Genomic DNA, 18,486 nt, shown 5'->3' with positions numbered 1-18,486 from the left:
ATTCAAACCTACCCATCATGGGCAAATGACCAAAGAGCTGTCAAAGGACATCAGGGAAAAGATTGTAGAGCTTCACAAGGCTGGAATGGGCTACAAGACCATTAGCAAGAAGCTTGGTGAGGAGGAGACAAATGTTGGAGCGATTATTCGCAAATGGAAGAAATACAAAATAACTATCAATTGCCTTCAGTCTGGAGCTGCGTGCAATATTTCACCTCATGGGGTAAGGATGATCATGAGAAAAGTGAAGGATCAGCCCAGAACTACACGGGAGAAGCTTGTGAATGATCTCAATCCAGTTGGGCCACAGTCCCCACACAAACCATTGGTAACACAATACACCACCATGGATTGAAATACTGCAGCGCCCACAAGGTCCCCCTTCTCAAGAAGGCACATATATAGGCCCACAAATGCAGACAAGGGCACACTCTCATCATGCATTACCATGATACACCACATATTTATTAAGAAAACAAATAGATATATACCCACAAACCCAAAAGAGAATAAAAACAGAACAGGTAGTCCACGATGACAGACCAATGCAATAACGCGCCCTGCATAGGGATAAGCTGACGCGTTTTGGGAGATGAACCCCCTTCTTCAGAGCTAAAGTGTATACCTGCTGATCCGATATATATATATATATATATATATATATATATATATATATATATATATATTATACCAAAATGTACTGGAGAGGTCAGAACCTCCATATGTCGGATCAGCAGGTATACACTTTTTAGCTCTGAAGAAGGGGGTTTGTCTCCCGAAACGCGTCAGTTATCCCTATGCAGGGCGCATTATTGCATTGGTCTGCCATCGCAAACTACCTGTTCTGTTTTTATTCTCTTTTGAGTTTGTGAGTATATATCTGTTTTCTTAATAAATACGTGGTGTATCATGGTAATGTACAATGAAAGTGCGCCCTTGTCTGCTTTTGTTCACCAGTACCCAGATTTCCTGATCTTAGAAGGGCTATACCTCACCATTTGGCATTCAGAATACCATTTAGTCTGCATGAAGATTTGAGCGATAGTTTCGTTTGTTTTTGGATTACATATATAGGCCCGTCTAAAGTTTGCCAATGAGCATCTAATGATTCAGAGGAGGATTGGGAAAAGTGCTGTGGTCAGATGAGACCAAAGTTGAGCTCTTTTGCATTAACTTGACTCGCCATGTTTAGAGGAAGAAAAATGCTGACTATGACCCTAAGAACACCATCACTTCAGTCCAGCATGGAGGTGGAAACATTATTCTTTGGGGCTGTTTCTGTGATAAAGGTATAGGCCAACTTTGCCACATTGAGGGGCCGTGGATGGGTGCCCAAGTATTGTAAAATCTTGGATGAGAACCTTCTTCCCTCAGGCAGAATACTGAAGATGGGTCTTCCAGCATGACAATGACCCAAAATGTACCACCAAGGCAGCAAAGGAGTGGCTCAAGAAGAAACCTATTAAGGTCATGGAGTCTCCAGACCTTTTAATTCTATAGAACATTTATGGAGGGAGCTGAAACTTCGAGTTGCGAAGCGACAGCCAAGAAACCTTAAGGATTTAGAGAAGATCTGTAAAGAAGAGTGGACCAAAATCCCTCCTGAGATGTGTGCAAACCTGGTAACCAACTACAAGAAACATCTTACCTCTGTGCTTGCCAACAAGGGTTTCTCCATCAAGCATGTTTTGCTTGGGGATCAAATACTTATTTTACTCACTGAACTGCAACTCAATTTATAACATTTATATCATGTGTTTTTTTTTTTTTTGTTTTTTTTGTTTTTTTTTTTCTGGCTTTTTGGTTGATATATGGTAAAAATTATAGATCCTTCATTTCTTTGTAAGTGGGCAAATGTACACAATCTGCAGGGGGATCAAATAATTATTTTCCCTGCTTGAAAGCTAGGAAATTGACCTCCAGCACCGTTACACCCATCACCAGTCTGGTCTGGATCTGTGTACCATCAAGATTCAAGTCTAGCCTTGGTGGATCATTTTCAGAGACCACTTTTTTCACACTCCTTGGTGAAGGATTTCATACAAGATGTCACCCAAATTGTTCCTCCTGTACATTTCTCAGCGACTCCAAGAAATCTCAACCTGGTTTTGTTGGTTCTTCAAATGCCATCCTTTTCAATCTATTAGAGACATTTCTCTGTCTATCCTTTTAAGCCAGCCATACATGGATCAAAGTTTGTCTGGTTGAGCAGGGACCAGCTGAATTTCGATCCATGTATTAGCAGGCTGGTTGTACAAAAGACTATGTACTGATCGACTTTTCTACAACCAGTCTGTTGGATTTTCCCCAATTGATCAGTGCCACAGGCTACAGCTGGTAGTGCTGATCAGTGTATTCTGATGGTAGGGAAGTCTCCTCGCTGTCAGAATACAATAGTTCAGTGGGTAGGATTCCTCCATCCACAACATGTGCGGATGTGGGTGAATTGAGTAGTTTTTTTTCTTGTTCAGCCCACTGGTTGAATGAAAACGTTGTGTGTGGATATGGGTGAGTGGAGTACTTTTTTTTTCTTCAGCCCGTTGGTTGAATGTATAAACGTGCCTAATCTATGGGCTGCTTAAGTGATAGATAAATCTGAACAGCATGCACCACATCCAGATAATGAAATAAATTCCCTGAAGATGTTTCAGAGCAGGGTGGGGCGATGATAGGATAATGTTCTAGTTAAGGTGGAAGGAAGAAATCGCCCTGGGGGAAAAAGGAGCCTTTGAGATCAGAACAACCTTTTTCTTTGTGTAGCACACAAAAAGGGCTTCTAAAGGATAGGACCACCAGTTCAGAAAGTCTTTGCAGAAGTGATGGCAACAAGAAAGGCAACCTAGTAAGTAAAGATTCCTTAAAGACAGTCTGACTTTATTATACCTGAAGGTTCCCATGAAGGGAAACCTGCTTCTGTTCCACCATTGGTTGAATTTCACAACTTATTATTCAATCCTATTCTCTCAGGGACAGGATTCCCCCTTTGCTAGTTAGAACACACTCCATTGCGTGCCTCTTGGATTTTTCAACATTAGGCATCTAATTTGTAGTGTACCTGGTTCACAAGTTTTTTGTTTTTTTTTTTTTTTTGCAAGGTAGATGTCCTGGCCTCAGCTGATGCCAGCTTTGGTCATAAGGTTCTTCAGGTGGCTCTGTAATCTGGGGAGTCCCTTTAGCTAACCTGTTTGTTTTCCAGGGCATGTTATCCTTCATTTACTGAGTTGCCCACCCCTTAGTTTGACTGCTTTGGGACATTACTATGAAGCTGACTATTGTCCCATAATGTAGAATTAAGAAAACAGATTTTTTTTTACATGACAAAAATCATTTTCTTGGAGTGTATTGTGAGACACAGGTTATACTAGATTGTCCTTCAGCACAATTTCCTGAAGGCAGCTGCATAATCCTATGTACTTGATGACCAAGTTACAAATCCTATGCAACACCACCTTTTTTCTTTTTAAAAATAACAAATCGGTTTATACTTACCTGCTCTGTATCTCCTCTTCTTGGGTCCCCTGCTGGAGTTTCTGGCTCATTGTCTCTGGCAAGTGCCCCTATAGCCTCTTTTTATGGGGACACTCATGAATTCTTGCTCCTGAGCCCCACTGCTTATGTCTATAGACACAGACTCCTGAACGCAGACCTGCACCCCACTCTCTCGTCACTGGCTTTGATTGACAGCAGTGGGAGCCAATGGCTCCCACTGCCTCAACAAAGCCTGTGAGAACAAAGTGATGGGAGAGAATAGCTGCAGATGGGCACAGCACTGGCTCTAATGAGGGTTCAGGTAAGTAAAAGGAGGAAGGGGGGTAAGGTGACAATAAACATTTTTTCCCCTAATGCAAGGAATGCTTTAAGGTAAAAAATGTTTAGGCTTTTTAACCACTTTTAACACACTAATGGTTTTTACTTGTGTCTTCAGGTGTTCTGGGCTGCCTTTAAAAATCAATATCCCAAAATGTACTACAAATTGTACATTAAAGTAATGGGAAAAAAATTTTGTTTTTTTAAATAATTTAGAAAAACCTTTTCATTAACACAAGGATTCTTATTTTGCATATATTGCAGTACATGTTCAAGCTCTCTCCTACTGCCTCAGTTATTCCTCTCTGGCCATTCTGTACTCTACTGTGCAAAATATGTATATGCATATAGTATAATTTAAGGCTTCATGCACATGAACGCTTAATGGCAGCTGGGTACTGAGGCATAAAATTGCTGGTGCCTGGGGAGTCGCACTTGCCATGTATGATTGCTGATACAACTGAATGGCTATATGCAGCCATGCTCAGGTAAATGCCAAAGGCTACTGCATCAGCATTTTATCAGTGCATGAGCATATGGCACTTCTCTCCAAATGCACCACTTGTATTGGTGGCACTTGCGTCTCCCTGGGCTCCAGAAGTGTCAGGGATTTTATGCCTCAGCACACAGTAGCTGTTAAGCATCCATGTGCATGAGGCTTAATAGAGTGTAGTGCCAATATGGGCTTAACTAGCACAGTTGGAAGAAAATTAGAGATGCTTAGTGTGAATGGGTCCTTTTCAAAGTTTTTAGGTTGTAAGCTCCTAAGTCCCAAATAAAGTATCTCACTTTTTTTTTTTTAATAGCTGTTGTTACTTTATGTATGATGCATACGTGCGGGCTATGCCTGGTCTTAGTGAACGAATAATTTTGAGGGTTCAGCTGGTGAAACAACTTCGGGCCAGGCACACTATTTCTCTGCCTACTGCAACAAGATAACTTTTCAAGTAGAAGTCATTCAGTGCTGGTGATTTATCAACATTCTGCTCTTTGCTCCCTATGCTGAGTCCTCCTTCCTCTGAACAGTCTCAGTTTTTCTGTTGTCTCTTGTTGCATTATCTTCACTCCACATTAAAAAAAAAAAAAATCTTGACTTCACAAAACGTAATCAGGAAGACTCCTTTTATATTTCCTCTAGTACCTCACTCCCCCTGTTGAGACCAGAAAGAGTTAGTGGTTCTAAACCTCAGTCCTGAAATATGAACAAAGCACATTCCTCTATAGTGTGTATTTGTCTCAATCCAGTGCACTAAGTGTCCTTTCTGTCTGCTGCCTCATTCCTCTGCTATAAGCATGAGTCACTACTGATTGTAAGCTCCAAGGAGCAGGGCCCTCCTAACCCTCTTGTAGTGAACTGTATTGTTGCTGTATTGTCTCCCGTTATATTGTAAAGCACTGAGCAAACTGTTGGCCCTATATAAATCCAGAATAATAACTGATGAGTTTTGCTGACACCAAGAGAAAAATGGTGACGGGAGGCACAGCCTGTGATTGGCAGCCTCAGCACTGTTCCTTTGTGCTGTATGAAGGGGGAGAGTCCATTCCCTCCCCTTCCCTCTCAGAGCTCTCCTCACTGAACTAGCTTCAGCTCCCTGCCCCCTGCTTTACAAAACTGAGAAATCCTGTGCAAATTCTGCACTTTGAATAGATGCAGGGGACAGACTGCTGTGGATAAACAAGTAGAAACTGATGTAGGATGAGTTGTTTCACCTGTGAATCACCTGAGAACATTCTATTTACTGGGTATATGTGAGGGTTTACAATCACTTTAAGTCTAAGTCTAGGTTCACACCTATGTGTTTCCTGCTGCATTTTGCAGAAACGCACAGCAGTCCATTTAACATGATTTCCTATAAGACAGGTTCACATCTCCGAGTTTTCACCTGGTGCGTTTTTTGGAAAGGGTCAGACACTCTATAGACTTCAAAGGAGATGCTGCTGAAAAACATGTAGTGCGTTTTTTGCAGTTTTATTCTGCCCAGGGATAAGTTGAAAAAAATGCATCATAAATGCTGCAAAAACACATGCCAAAACGCAATGCAAAAAGCACTGCAGAAACGGATCAAACGCAAACTGCATAGCTGTGAACCTAGCCTAAACAAGTGCCCTTTCACATTTCAGTTAACTCCTTCTGTACTACTTCTACTTCATTCCTCTGCCACAATTCTGAAACATGGAAACCATAAAGGAAGGTACTGGAACAAAGAAGTACAAACCCTAAATAACAAAAGAAAAAGTCAATATAACCAAAAAGGTTATGGTGAGAAGGGACTAAGGAATCCAATAATCCTCACCTCAAACTGCCTTCTTAAAACAAAAGTTATTCCCATGTCTCATTCCAACACATATCCCAAAAAAAGATTATTAATTAAGCCATGCAAATCTTGCTTTCCATACACTGCACTGGTGATGGCCAAAAAGCCGAAGACTGCTGTTTGAAATAATGTGTGTACTTCCTATACTCCCATGGTTCTGGAGCTGTATGTGGCTGTTGAGGATGTAAAGGAATGATTTGCATAGCTCTGCCCACTGCCCATAAATGAGGACTTGTGATAGAATGAGACATGTGAATACTTTCAGACTCAGGGAAACTTTACTGTGCTACAAGAAATGAATAGTAATGGTGAAAATAGCAGACATGGGGGAAGAGTGGTGATAATGGATAGGGAACTATATGAAGTAGAGATGTAAAGCATGATAAAGAACAGTGATCTCCTTGTAGAGGTCAGACATGATTCCTGCTGAGTCACATCTATAACTCATTCACCAAAGCTCACGTCCTCTTCTGTCAAATACAGTATATGCAGAGACCATTGTTTCCACACCGAGCAAGAATCCTTTTCTGCCGCATACAGGCAGGGGACAGGATTTTCTACTCAGGCTGTGACTGCTTTCAAGACAAAAGAAACTAAACTTTGCTCACATTTTATCTTGACAAGCCTGGAATTAGTGTCTATAAACCTGGAATGTATTAGCTGGAAAGTTCAGCTGGGCCTTACATTGCAACAATTGCCCAAAAAAAAAAAACACACAAAGAACATGCAGAAATACTAGGGAAAATGGAGAGCGAAACTGAATACTTTTAAAGGGTATCTAAACATGAGACCAAAAAATGTAATGTATACATTGCTAGTTACCATTCCTTAGATGTGGTGGATACATTTGTTTTTCTTTTTTAACCGTTTCAATACCGTGCAATTTTACACCTTCCTGCCCAGGCCATTTTTCAGGTTTCAGCGCTCTCACACTTTGAATGACAATTGCGCGGTCATACAACATTGTACCCAAACTAAAATTTTATCATTTTCTTCACACAACTAGAGATTTCTTTTGGTGGTATTTAATCACCGCTGGGGTTTTTATTTTTTGCTAAATTAACAAAAAAAGACCAAAAATTTTGAAAAAAAACCACATTTTTCTTTGTTTCTGTTATAAAAGTTTACAAATAAATAATTGTTCTTCATAAATTTAGGCCGAGATGTATTCTGCTACATGTCTTTGGTGAAAATAACCCAAATTAGGATGTATTTTTTAGTTTGTAGGAAAGTTATAGAGTTCACAAACTATGGTATAGATCTGAATATTGATCAATCCTGAAGTACTGACAGCCAATCTAATATCTTGAGGTCCAAGAATGTCAGAACAGTACAGATATCCCCCAAATGACCCCTTTTTGCAGAGTAGACAGTCCGACGTACTTCATAAGAGGCATGGCGAGTTTTTTGAAGTTGTATTTTTTTGTCATAATTTTTCGGAAATTTAAAAAATTAAAAAAATTATTTTCACTATTTTTTTTTTTTTTTTACATACTGTCACCAGTGCAGTACAGCATCATCATATACCTGGCATGGCGGTGAACAGGGACACTGACTGGTGACAGTATGAAAAAAAAATATATATATATATTTTTTTTCTTTATTATATTTAATTTTTTATTACATTTTTTATTTTTTTTAAGATTTTTTTTCATATTTTACTATGACCAAAATAGTACAATGTTACCATAGTAACATTGTACTACTTTGGGGAAGTGATCAGTATTTTTTTTTTTTTTTTTACATAATTTGCTTATAGCAAAGAATTACTTTGCTATAAGAAAGCATTTACCTGAATGAAATCGATTCATTCAGCTTTTTTTTTTTTTTTTTGTGCTTAGCTGTGATTTGGTCACAGCTAATCACATGACATGTGCATGTGATTAGCTGTGACCATTCACAGCTAGGTACTAGTATACAATGGATGGCATCATGAATGAAGCCATCCATTGTATACAACTGTCATGTGACCTGCTGTGATTGGTCACAGCAGGTCACATGGTACCGGCAACGGGAGCCGGTACTCGGATCTGTCATCGGCCGTGTCCGAGGTGCACGGGCGGTGACAGATCGCACTGCTGCGTCGCTCTGCAACCGCGCAAACCGCGCATGTGCGGGAGCACGCCAAATGGCACACAAATGGCGCCACCCGGAATACAGGAGCACATTTGAAGCCGCCAAACGGCCATTGGCCGGGCGGCTAATGGTTAAAGGCTAAGTTCACCTTTTCCAGAAAATAACCTATGCAGTCAAGGGGCTGCAGTAGATATTAAAAATCTATGCAACTTTTGTGAAATGATCACTAATTTTATTGTTTTACCTGTATGCCATCAGGTCCCCTCAGAAGCCTAGCCCAAAAAATTCATATTTGGCAACCCTCATGTCCTGACTAGTTTTGTCGAGGTCGCTGGGTTGTGAAAACCATTGGAATGCCCACTCCCAGCATTGCAAGAATGAAAACCAACAGTTGTGTCCTGGCAACAAGGCCAGGATGTGGGGGTTGCTAACTTGGAGATTTTCAGCTGGGCTTCTTGGGGGGGGGGACCCAAATGGGAGAAGCTAGAAAGGTTAGCCTTTCTTGCCTCTCTAGCCCAAATGAACCTAGTAGTTATACCAGGTGATACAAGGACCCCAGCTGGTCTGCTGGGGTCCTTGTATCACCTGTTATAACTACTAGGTTACTAGTAACATCTATGGAAAAGCCAGGGTTGGGAAGTCTGCAAGATTATAGGGGCAGCAGGTACAGATGAAGTCTAGTGGATAGATGATAGGATGGAGAGCAACGGGAGATTGGTAAACATGTGTTTGCTGATCTTCACCAGGTAGTATGAACTCAGAACTTCGCTTTCAGAATTATCAAGCCACACCAGCTTTGGCAGTGGAAGAAGCTGATTGTGCACAGTATGCACTTTATTGGCTTCAGCAGTGGACAGAGGTGACATTAGGGGCAAATAGACTCTGATTGTCTCTTTAAAGACCTGTCACCTGCACTATGCGATCACATTCAGGGCTTATCAGCCCCCTTGTGATACCAATATAGTAGAAGAAAAAAATATTTTACAAGTGTTCTATGGCTTATTTTTCGGTTAACTCAGATGACCTGTAAAGCCTTTTAAAGAACTGACTTTGGACAAGTTTTTTGCCGTTTCACTGGTGCATTTGATTTTGAAGCTACATATGCAAATTTATTGACACAACCTGTGGGCTAAAATGAATAACTATAAATGATATATATATACAGTTGCAGGAAAAAGTATGTGAACCCCTTGGGATTACATGGAGTTTTGCATGAATTGGGCATAAAATGTGCTCTGAACGTCATCTAAGTCACAACAATAGAAGAACAAAGTCTGCTGAACATAATACTACACACACATTAGATGTTGCCATGGTTTAATTGCACATAACATGTAAACATTCACAGTGCAGGGAGGAAAAAGTATGTGAACCTTTGGACTTAATAACTGGTTGACCCTCCTTTGGCATCAATAACCTCAACCAAACATTTCCTGTAGTTGCAGATCAGACCTGCACAACTATCTGGAGTAATTTTGGACCACTCCTCTTCACAAAACTGTTTCAGTGTAGCAATATTCTTGGGATGTCTGGTGTGAATCGCTCTCTTAAGGTCATGCCACAACATTTCAATTGGGTTGAGGTCAGGACTCTGACTGGGCCACTCCAGAAGGCGTATTCTGTGCTGTTGCAGCCATTGTTTTGTTGAATTACTTGTATGCTTTGGGTCATTGTCCTGTTGCATCACCCATCCTCTGCGGAGCTTCAGTTGGCGGACAGATGGTCGTACGTTTTCCTGCAAAATGTCTTGATAAACTCTGGAATTCATTTTCCCATCAATGACAACAATCCGTCCAGGCCCTGAGGCAGCAAAGCAGCCCCAAACCATGATGCTCCCTCCGCCATGTTTTACAGTGGGGATTAGGTTTTGATGTTGGTGTGCTGTGCCTTTTTTTCTCCACACATAGTGTTGTGTGTTCTTCCCAAACAACTCAATCTTGGTTTCATCTGTCCACAGTATATTTTGCCAGTAGTGCTGTGGAACATCCAGGTGCTCTTTTGCAAACTTCAAACGTGCTGCAATATTCTTTTTGGACAGCAATGGCTTCCTCCGTGGTGTCCTCCCATGTACTCCATTCTTGTTTAATGTTTTCCTTATTGTAGATGTGTCAACAAAAATGTTAGCATGTGCCAGAGATTTCTGTAGGTCTTTAGCTGACACTCTGGGATTCTTCTTTACCTCATGCAGCATTCTGCGCTGTGCTCTTGCAGTCATTTTTACAGGATGAGCACGCCTAGGGAGAGTAGTAACAGTGCTAAACTTTCTCCATTTGTAGAGAGTCTGTCTTACCGTGAACACATGAACATCAAGGCTTTTGGAGATACTTTTGTAACCCTTTCCAGCTTCATGCAAGTCAACAATTCTTGATCGTAGGTCTTCTGAGAGCTCTTTTCTGCGAGGCATGGTTCACATCAGACAGTGCTTCTTGAAACCAGTAAACCCAAAACAGGTGTGTGGTTTTTAAGGGCAGGACAGCTGTCAGCAACACATCCAATATCATCACACTGATTGGAGTCAAGGTTGGCTCACTCCTGGCTCCAATTAGCTCTGGGAGAAGTCATTAAGCTAGGGCCTCACATACTTTTTCCTCCCTGCACTGTGAATGTTTACATGTTATGTGCAATTAAACCATGGCAACATCTAAAGTTTGTGTAGTATTATGTTCAGTAGACTGTGTTCTTCTATTGTTGTGACTTAGATGATGTACAGAGCACATTTTATGCCCAATTCATGCAAAACTCTTCGTAATCTCAAGGGGTTCACATACTTTTTCTTGCAACTGTATACCTAACTACCACCATTTTGTATTTATTTATTTTTTTAATCTGGGTCTCTGCTTTCAGAATTTTTTTTTTTGGGTAGGGGGCAGAAGCAGCATTTACAATAACCAATTCCTGTCCTTTCCTCCTGCAGCAGCTGAAAGCCAGCTTTTCCTCCCCTCCCTGCCACTGGCAAGCTGCATTACTACTCTCCTTGGGACACCCAAAGGTGTCCCGAGTCTTTTACAATCCTATAGTGTATACTACAAAAAAAAAAAAAAAATTCTGTGCCCTGCTAAAGCGGTTGGGTTTGGCTTGGAGAAAATGTGGTAACCCTAGCTGCCACGCCAGAAGAAAGCAGCAACACTTTGAGGCGATGTCATGCTACAGATTAGGAGCGGTGTTGCTGCTACAAAAGAGAGCCCAGAAGCTTGTCTTTAATAGTTTACTACTACTTTCCCTTTGGCGCCCTTCTTAATCTGCACTGAAAGTGAGGCTAGAAATGTTTTCATACAATCCTCACCTCTGTGGCAGATTGGAAGAGGCAGCACTGCAACAAAATTAGCCCAGCAGGATGGGCCTTTTAATAAGCCAGCCATTACTGTACAACATGGTAATTTCAAGCCTCACCAACGTGGTGGATTAATATGGGTGCTTCCGGGAAGGAAAAAGAAGGCACAGAAGCAGGCCTTATTAAAGACCTGCTTCTTGGCTCATTTCTTCTTTCCCGGCATCACCTCTTAATCCGCTATGGAAGTGGGGCTTGAAATCACCTTCAAACCTCACCTACGTGGTGACTGTGTAGGCCTTCATGCTACATGTTCTATGAATCACTATTACCAAAACTTTGAAATAACTAATATATTATTATTACCATCCTATGGATTATTTATTACACTTGAACTTCTCTTTCTAGGCAGGGGGCTGGGGATCTGTGGATGCAGAACTTCTCTCTCTGGTGGAGTGGGGGGCACAGAGTCTTTGAACTGTGTGAAAGAATGTCTAGCCTTTCCACCGGGTGAATGTCCATGTAAACATTTTAAACTTTATTATGTGTGCCCAAAGTTATAAAAAAAAAATGGTTCTAACAGTAAAAGGGTAAACTTAGCCACATATGTAGTTTATTTGTAATCCGGCTAGAGACAAGTAATTTGCAAATAATTTATTGTCTATTAAAATAATGAACCATGCAACACACACGTATCAATTGAAAATATGATCTATCACAAATGATTATTTAAAACTGATCGTTTAATTCCTATTCTGCTCGGTTCTGTAACACATGCAATCGATCAACTTGGCAGAAACCAAACCACTTGAGAGCAGGACCAGATCTAGCCTATCTGATCTGAGGGTGCAGGAAAAAAAAAGTCAGGGGCATAATGTTAATAGTGTGACAGGGACACATGGAACCAGCATTCCCTGTTCGCTTGGAACACTTCTGTACCACGGAGTTATAACCCTGAAGTAACATCTGATAGGTAGTGCAAGTACTGGGAATGCCTGTAGGAATGATAGTGATTAACCACTTCAATACCAGGCCCTTTTCCCCCTTCCTGCCCAGGCCAATTTTCAGCTTTCAGAGCTGTCGCACTATGAATGACAATTGCTCTGTCGTGCAACACTGTACCCATATGAAATGTATCTTTTTTTCACATAAATAGAGCTTGATTTTGGTGGTATTTAATCACCACTGAGTTTTTTGCATTTTTTTGCTAAATAAAACAAACACCTGAAACTATTGAAAAAAAAAAAACACTTTTCTTTGTTTCTGTTATAAAATTTTGCAAATAAATAATTAACTTTGCAAATAACATTTCTTCATTAATTAGGTCAAAATGTATTCTGCTACATTTCTTTGAAAATAATAATAATTTATTTTTTTATTTTTTTTCTTTCACTATTGTTTTTTCAGCACAGTATGACCAAAGCAATATAATGTTACCATAGTAACATTCAACTACTCTGGGCAAGTGATCAGGATTTTTTTTTTTTAGCACATTATGATTGCTAATACCAATGTATTTCATTGATATTTGCAATCATTGTTACTGAATGAAAATGCTTAATTCAGTCTTTTGTTGTGATTGGGCAAAGCTAATCACATGATACAGATGGGCTGTGATTGGCCCTGTCTGTATCATGTTACTGCCTTGACCAGTCACAGCTAACAACATAATTGTATACAATGGGTGGCATGACAGGAAGCCATCCATTGTGTACAATTGACATGTGATCAACGGCCGCTGTAGTGATGTCATTCACAGGACACAGCCGGTGACAGATTGCGCGGCTCATTTTGACAGTATGTTGTATGACGCCCAGTCATAACGATGAGTGCCCCGGCTGGCCATCAATCTGCTACAGGCTAAGCCGAAAGGTGTTAAACAGAACCTGTGCCCCCTTATATCAGGTGTTCCTAACAGAGTCCCTTCTTATATCAGGAGTTCTCCTCGGAGTCTCTCCTTACATTGGGTGTCCTTACCAGAGTGCTTCTTGCATAAAATGTCCACGTCGGTGTCCCCTAACATCAATCACCTAATCAGAGTTCCCCCTTATATCATTTGCCCTCTTTACATCAACTATTCCCAACAGGTCTCATGAATTTGTGGATGCACTCTGAGGTCTGGGGGTGGGGCACAGCCCACCCCAGCACCCCACCCTAGATCCGGGCCTGCTTGAGAGCCCGGTAAATTGAATAAAGGGTCTGTGGTTAATGATTCTTATGTCATTTGATTATCAGTGGATACACCTGTATTAGTATGATTATTCAGTCAACTATTTCATGATTCAAATGATTGAATTAAATAAGAATTCTAAGGCATTAGCTGACAATACATGGATTAAAATTCATCAGGGATTGGCTGAATTTCGAGCCATGTATGGGCACAATGGTTGTATAAAAGTTTATCTACTGATCGTCTTCTATACAACCATCCTGTGAGTTTTTTTTCCAATCAGTGACACTGGCTATAGCCGACAACACTGCTCATTGTGTTCTGATGGTGGGGAAGCCTCCCCTCCATCAGAACACAATATCTCCGCAGGAGAGATTCCTCCATCCACCTCCAATGTGTGCAGGGGGAAAAGGCACTTTTTTTTTTTTTTTTTTTCAAACTCCTGGTCCACTGACACTGTGAGCTGTGTCTGTGTCTGCTCTGCTGACCTGTCATCCACTTGCTCTGGGAGATCAAGTGGATCCACTGACTGGTTCGCTCTAATACATACTAGCATTCCCTGTTTCTTTCGTGCACTGCCTCTACACTTAGCTGTTGGACATTACTTCTAGGTTGTGACTGGTGGTACAGAAACATGGTGAGTGAATGGGGAATTCTGGTTCCCTGCATCTCTGTCACATTGTTGACATTGTGCCCCCTGACTTATTTTTACTGCACCCCCAGATCAGACAGGCTAGATCCAGCCCTGAAAGCATCTCAATACCATCAATACATTTCCTCCATTTGATGGACTGTGGTCTAAATTGATCAGAAGGGAATTTATGCCTATTGGATTGATTATCGATTTGATCATTTTGATTGAATTACATATTGATTGGATAATAAAAATCAAAGCGTGTATGGCCAGCAATAGGCATATCAAATGATCATATTGATACATGTGTTACCACCTTTTAGATGTTTAACCACTTGCCTACCAGGCACTTATACCCCCTTCCTGCCCAGGCCAATTTCCAGCTTTCAGCGCTGTCGCACTTTGAATGACAATTGTGCGGTCAAACAACACTGTACCCATATGACATTTTTATCATTTTTTTGTAACCGAGCTTTGTTTTGGTGGTATTTAATCACCTCTGGGTTTTTTATTTTTTCTTAAACCAAAAACCACTGAAAATTAAAAAAAAAAATGTTTTTTCTTAGTTTTTGTTATAAAATGTTGTAAATAAGTGATTTTTCTCCTTCACTGATGTGCGCTAATGAGGCTGCACTGATGGACATTGATAGGTGGCACTGATGGGCATTGACAGGCATCACTGAAAGGCAGCACTGATATATGGCACTGATAGGCAGCACTGTTAGGCGGCACTGACTGGCTGATGGGTGACACTGAAAGGCAGCTCAGATGGGCACTGATATGTGGCTTTGATGTGCACTGGTAGGCACTGACATGTGGCACTGATGGGCACTGGCACAAGGCACTGATGAGCACTGACATAAGGTACTGATGGACACTGATAGGTGGCACTGCTGGGGCTACACTGATCATCAGGGCACACTGCATCAGTGCCCTGATGATCAGTGTACATGTCCCCTCTGCGGAAAGCTGATTACCGGCTCTCCTCTCCTCTCAAGCTGTCAGCATGACCGCTCGAGAGGAGAGAAATGCCGATACCCGGCAATTCCCTGTTTACATGTGATCAGCTGTGATTGGACACAGCTGATCACATGACCGAACCGACATCTTCGGCTCTGTCCCTGATCGGTGATCCGCTGTGTCCGAGGGACACAGCGCACTGCCAATCGCTGTGCGTTCCCTGAACCGCGCATGCGCTGTGAGAATGGGAGGACGTCATATGACGTCCTCCCAGAACAAGAGAACCACTTTGCGTCCTTCATATTATACGGCGGGCGGAAGGTGGTTAAAGTGTTTCTAAACCCAGGAGCCTGCATTCGCTATATCTGGTCTCCCACAGTACACAGAACATGGAAATGCAATTATTGTAGTAAATATAAACTATAAATACATTTTCCTCTCAGCAGTAATAGCAGTCTTGTGACTTCTATCAGTGTCCAGATGGGCACTGGTTAAAGCTTGTAGGAGGAGTTTTCATGCTCTCACTGCCCTATGAGGCTGCATAACCCCTGACCCTTAGTCTGGACAGTGCTGATTGGCCTTGTGCTGATCCCATGAACCCTCCTAAAGAAAAAAAAAAAACTCTCTAGCAATACACACTGAACTGAGAATGTGCAGCGTGACTCTTCCCAAATGCCCCATGTGCAGTTTTGAAGCGTTTTATAAGCGTTTGACAAGCGTTAAAACTTCACCACAAACTAAATTAAACTCTGCGGTTTTTAATGCACCGCAACTGTGCGGTCAATGCCCTGCAAGCGATTGCTAGTGTGTTTGAGGAGCGTCCCCATAGACATGAATGGGAGGCTTTGAAATGCTGCAATTTTCTCCTAACTCGACATGAGGCTTCAATTTTGAAGCAACACAGTGCTGACGCTTCATGTTTTAGGTTCCACAGGGAGTATAACAAGCATGCTTTACTGCATATACAGACTGATTTTACTGTTGTGGGTTTAGTAACACTTTAAGTTACGAGAAGTAAAATTGAATTTTATATCTGTTTATTTTACTTTAACTCATGTTTGCCAATACAATTCATGTGTGCTATTTCTTTAGTACTGGGTTAATGTAGTGAACAGGGGCGGACTGACCATTCCAGCAGTCGGGCACTGCCCGGGGTCAGTAGGGGGCCCCATGAGATGCCCCTGGTACTTTTCATAGGCTATTTTGGGTGTGGTTTGAGTGTGGGCAAGGGTACAGGGGGCCCCATGATCCCCTATTGCCCGGGGGCCCCGTGAGTTGCAAGTCCACCCCTGGTAGTGAGTATACCAAGCATGCTTTACTGCATATACAGACTGATTTTACTGTTGTGGGTTTAGGAACACTTTCAAGTTTTCAGGAGGTAGAAGATTTTTGAGAACTCCATCACCCCAGAGTCCTGTGTACAGAGGCCCAAGGGTCTGAAATAAAAAGCCAACAAGGAGATTGGAACCCCAATGTCATAATGACCATAACTGGATTATAGACCCAGGAATTCAAGGATAGTATATAGGAAATCTATCATATCTAGTACTATCTGTAACAAAGCGAATTCCTCTAGAGGAGCGCTCTGTTCTTTGCTGTCAATGACCTATGTCAGCATTCCTTAGGAAGGAGGGCGAGGAATCGGACAGTCCAGAACAGCCTTTCTCAACCAGGGTGCCTTGAGGTTTCTTCAGGGGTGCCTTGGCAAAATGTCTAAATATTGCCCAAAATGTGTATACAAGCCAGCGGGGTGGAACAAGCCTGCCTTCTAGTTACACAAAGCCACAGGTTTTCATTGTGCACCATTACCATTACTGACGTACAAAGCTGTCCACTATACTGCCCTGTACTACATCACCGACCTAATATCCAAGTACCGCCCAGCACGCACACTCCGCTCCTCACAAGACCTCCTTCTCTCTAGTTCCCTGGTCTCCTCCTCCCATGCCCGCCTCCAGGACTTCTCCAGGGTGTCACCCATCCTCTGGAACTCCCTGCCCCAACCCATCAGATTATCACCTACTCTCCTCTACTTTAGGCGCACCCTGAAAACCCATCTCTTCAGGGAAGCCTACCCCACCCCCTGCTAACCTGCCGACCTCCTCCACTCTTCCTACCACTCCATCCCCCACAGCTATCTCCTCCTGTGCCACCATCCCCTCCCTCCTAGATTGTAAGCTCGAAAGAGCAGGGCCCTCAATCCCCTCATGTTTTGCATTGTATTGGTATTGTTCTGTCCCCCTTTGTAATGTACAGCACTGAGCGAACTATTGGCGCTTTATAAATACTGTATAATAATAATAATTACAACCTTCTAGCCGCCAGAGTCCTGACAACCAATGACATCATCAGTTGATAAGGAGGTTGTCAGTTGCCTGCACAGCATCCTAGGTTGGCCCTTCCTTGCCCCTCTCAGTCAGTACTGGTGTGACTGACAGACAATCTGAGGGAGAAGAAAAACCCTGGCATACTAGTTGGTACCAGTGTACAAGTTTACTTTGGAAGAATAAATCACCTCTAATGTTAGGTGTCCCACATGTGGAAACTGCTGCATTATAGAAAACTATTAGAATCGTTTTTTCACATTTTTAGGTGTCCTTTTAAAATTATGGACAGTCTAGAGGCACCCCATTTTAGAATGGGTTTTAGAATGGGGTGCCTCAAGACTGTCCATAATTTTAAAGGGTGCCTCGGAACTGTCCATAATTGTAAAGTGTGCCTTGACTGAAAAAAGGTTGAGAAACACTGGTCTAGAAGGGGGCACCAAGCAGAGACAGATCCGGAAGGCTGCATGGTCTTCATATGAAGTGTCCTGTGTGTGGGGGAGGGGGACAGGTGAAGCCCAGTCGTTGCTCTGTGTAGGTGACAACATCGATCGCAGACACTCCTAACACACACATAGCACATCGGTTCCCACACCCTGGAGCCCCGCCCACCACTGGCATCGCAGAATACAGACTTACGCTCGGGGCGTGTCCTGAAGTTACAAGCCGGGCTTTTCATTGGCTAAGGAGCCGAGGGGGGCTTGGCTAAGTGTTATTGTGCCTGTAGGGAGTTGGCCTGAATTCCCCATGCTCGGTATACGAGGTGGCTCATTGCGCTGTGTCTGTGTCTGTTGGATGGTCGCCTGTTGCTGCTGATCGCTGGGATCCGGACTGACCCACTTCTACCACAGCCAGGGTAGTCTGAGTGACAGCACCATGACAGCCCGGATCGCACAGGGGCCAGAGGTTAGTGGAGGTTCTATACTGTGTGA

At 42.3% G+C, this 18,486-nt stretch overlaps 1 protein-coding gene across 5 annotated transcripts in view; it reads left to right on the top strand.

The window, feature by feature from the left end:
- PLD1 (phospholipase D1) overlaps nt 1-18,486 on the top strand; it is a 247,731-nt gene that overhangs the window by 55,454 nt on the left and 173,791 nt on the right. Inside the window, exon 1 of one of the 5 annotated variants that reach the window (XM_089675514.1) lies at nt 18,308-18,460. The exons of the other annotated variants lie outside the window; for them this stretch is intronic. The gene's annotated coding sequence lies outside the window, so the exon portion shown is untranslated. Of the gene's footprint in view, nt 1-18,307; nt 18,461-18,486 lie in introns of those variants that run through there. 5 annotated transcript variants of the gene reach the window in all.

Source organism: Staurois parvus, unplaced genomic scaffold (assembly GCF_062004578.1).
Source record: "Staurois parvus isolate SC_StPar_1 unplaced genomic scaffold, SC_StPar_1.0 ptg000155l, whole genome shotgun sequence".
Classification (NCBI taxonomy): domain Eukaryota; kingdom Metazoa; phylum Chordata; class Amphibia; order Anura; family Ranidae; genus Staurois; species Staurois parvus.
Note: the sequence above shows the minus strand (reverse complement) of the source record. Positions and strands in the feature narration are given on the sequence as shown.